This window comes from Trachurus japonicus, chromosome 22 (assembly GCF_045865225.1).
Source record: "Trachurus japonicus isolate A0001 chromosome 22, Traja_1.0".
NCBI classification, from domain to species: domain Eukaryota; kingdom Metazoa; phylum Chordata; class Actinopteri; order Carangiformes; family Carangidae; genus Trachurus; species Trachurus japonicus.
In genome coordinates this window covers 10,005,343-10,008,775 of record NC_140928.1, presented here as the reverse complement: position 1 = coordinate 10,008,775, position 3,433 = coordinate 10,005,343, and positions in this window count along the sequence as shown.

Below are 3,433 nucleotides of genomic sequence, written 5' to 3'. Positions count from 1 at the left end.
TTTCAGAGTCACGGTGGGGAGGGAAAACCGACCCATAATCCTTTGAGCCAGAGCAGCCGCGGCTCCTTCTGTCTCACTTCTTCTATGCCACTTCATTTTACCTCGACAGGAAGTGCAGTGTGCCAACCCCAATTCCTCCCTTCCCCTCCTCCCCAACTCAGACTGGACTGTTAATCATGTGAAGACACACCCGACGTGCCTTCATCACACTATGCAGGTGTCAAACCGTCGCCTTGACAATCACACACTTCTCACCTTAGTTATATGTCTTTAAAGGTTTTTTAAAAAGCCATGGCAGTTTTATTTCACACGCTGACAGATCAAACTCCTGATACACGATCATTAACGGCAGAGGATCCTGACTGCTTCACGTCCTGTGAAATAATCCAGCCCCGTTTTCCTGGGAGGAATGAGGTCACGTTAGTTCCTACAACAAGTCCCGACTCGCGTTGAGTTTTTGCGGCCACAGAAGCTTCCCCTGTAATCTAGACTCAAAATGGAGGCTGTCGGCCAAAACAAAGCATACGTTATAATGTCCTCCTTTTGATTCTTGTTGTTTTCGTCTGTCTTGTTTTGTTTTCTTTTATTTTGAACTGGAAATTGTTACACTTTTCTTTTTTTTTTTAATTTCCCATCCTGTCGTTTTTACCTGACATGTTGTATTTTTGTACGAGTTGTCCAGACTTCAGTTATTTTACGCATGGTTGATGTCATTCAGTATTACCACCACATGTATGTGACAGTATTAGGGACGTGTGCGGTGGCTCTGTGGCTCTGAACCAGAGAGACTGGTTACATTGATTTTTTTTTTTTTTTTTTTTTATCTCGCAGTGAAATTCAGGAGAAGTGTAGCCTGTGGGAGCTGACGGGATCTGTTACCAACTTTTATTACTCATTAATCACATCTCAGATTTGAAATACACTACGGTGAATGAGGAGGACAGGTTGTTGCAGGTTAAAACAACACAAAATGTTTTTACTCATTATTAGTCGCATAGCTAAGACTCAAAGTGCCGCAGTTACAGCTTTAAAAAGAAAACTTTCTTTCCGTCTGATTTAAATCAATGTCATTGCTTCTTTTTTTATTTAAGATACAGCCATAATATGTTTAAGTTCTCTGTGGTGAAAACACTAAGATTTATTTAAAACACTGTTTTACTCACATTTGAATTTGGTAGAAATGACTGCACTGTAACTTTTATCATGACAACAGAGTTACACTTTGATTTGAGAATGAACTTAAGATGATTTAAGTTTCATCTACAGCTTTCCAGGTGGCTCAAATCATCAAACAACAACAAAAACACTAAAAAGATGTAAAAGAAATAGTTTGACATTTTTGGAAACATTATCATTTAGTCTTGAATGATACCGCTCCAAATATAAAAGTACAACGCTAGACTAGCTGTTTCTCTCTGTTTCTGAGTGTGGGTCTGACTCCAGACCACAAAGTAAACACGCATATTTCATAAAATGTCAAACAGTTTTTCTAAAGTTGAATGAAAATGGTTTTTAAAATGTCATTCAGCAAACAAAAACAACAAACAAGGAGGTCGATGTGCAGCCAAACTTACATCAACATGCTAATTATGTTGAAAGCCAAACTGTATGATAAGCTGTTCGCTTTCCAAACATATGAAATACGTAGTTAATTAGTTTTTGAGTCATCCCAATACACACAATACAGCATCTGAACACCATTAAAAAAGAAAAAAAGAGATATGTGTTGCATAACTATTACAGATACATGAATTTGATACTGCTACGTAATTAAAAACAACTATATTTCTTACAGTTTGTTTCTTTCACTGTTTTACACATAATTATTTCTACTCATTAATGGTAAATGTCTTAAGTCATATTTTGATGGACAACGACAATGTGTCTTATATTAAAACAGTATGTGTTAAGGTACATAGCCATACAGTCATAACCCATGTCCTTAAAGTCTTCATCATTTGTTCTAACTTTCTTCTGACTTCGATATATGGTCATACTTACACTTTGTAAGAGTCTGTATGTGTGTGTCCATAATCCTTTCTGTGAAAGGATCTCCCTTCAGGAAAACATGAAAGATTTTGTTTTTCTCACCCTGTACTTAAAAGAAAAAAGAAAAAAAAAAAGATTTGTTATGATGAAGTCTGGTCCGTGCCTTCTTGGTACTAACGCCCTCAATATCCAATAAAAAGGTACATTTATCTACCAAAGCTTCAGTGTTTTGTGGTGATTTTTTTTTTAACCAAGTGGTGACAATTTGCATTTCTTGTGCTGTGAAAAACAACAGGATGTGACAAAATATATATAGAGTCAATTAAACATGAATACATTTCCTATTTATCATCCTCATTTAGATTTAGATGAGTCCAGAAAACTGTTTCTGTCCAATAACAAACACAAAACAGCAATATGCCATTAGAACATACATGAAATAACACACATTAATCTGTTTAAGAAGTTTGATATTTTATAATAATTAATTATTTGTATAGTATTGATACAATACACAACATTATATACTGTATAATGTTGGTCCTGTACCATGTACCCCCAGTGTTTCCTGAGTCTGTGCTGCCCTCTGGTGGTGTCGCATTTTCACCTGCATGTGCTCACTTCGGACTGAAGGTGGCAGTGTTGTCTGTCACATGAGACATTTGATGAGTTGTCTGTTCTTGTCCACTGTTGTTTCTCACAGTCACATGATCATTTATTTATTTATTTATTTATTTATTTATTTATTTATTTATTGTCATCTGTGCAGCAGGATGGAGGAAACATTTAAAATCATCGTCTTTATTCAAAAACAAAGCAACTGTGTGTTTTGCATTAAAAGACGCCGTTCAGTGACAAACTTGACTTGATGCTGCTGATCAAACACACCTTGTCCTTGTTTTGTGCTGCAGCCGGCCTCGTCCCTGAGGTGAAGGGAAACCTTGGCTCCTTCCTCCTCCTCTTCCTCCTCATAAATCTCAGTGACACTAACGTTACCGACCAGGCTCTGACTCCCGAAGTGCTGAATTCATCCCTGTTCGTTCACATTGTTAAACTCGTGTCCTTTTTTGAGTCTGAAGCTCAGATTGAAATGATTACGTCTGCCTTTTTTTTCTCTTTCCCTGTGACTTGACACCAGTATTTGATTTCACTGTATCTGGTAAAGCTGAGAGGAGAAATCTCAACAGAGACTCTACAGTAAAACAGTTCAATGTTATTGAAATTGAGTTTATTATCCAGGATTGATCCCAAACTCTTAAGTCTTAGATTCCCTTTAAATGATGTTGTGAGATTTGGGGCTACAGTTTCCTGAAGTGGATGGGAAAATATTAATTCACAGGTGCATAATTTTCTCAAAGTCTGTTTGTTTTGTTTTTCCATGTTACATTCAGTTTGAATATTGGTATAAAAATTAAAAAAAAAATCAAATAATCGATTATTCAAG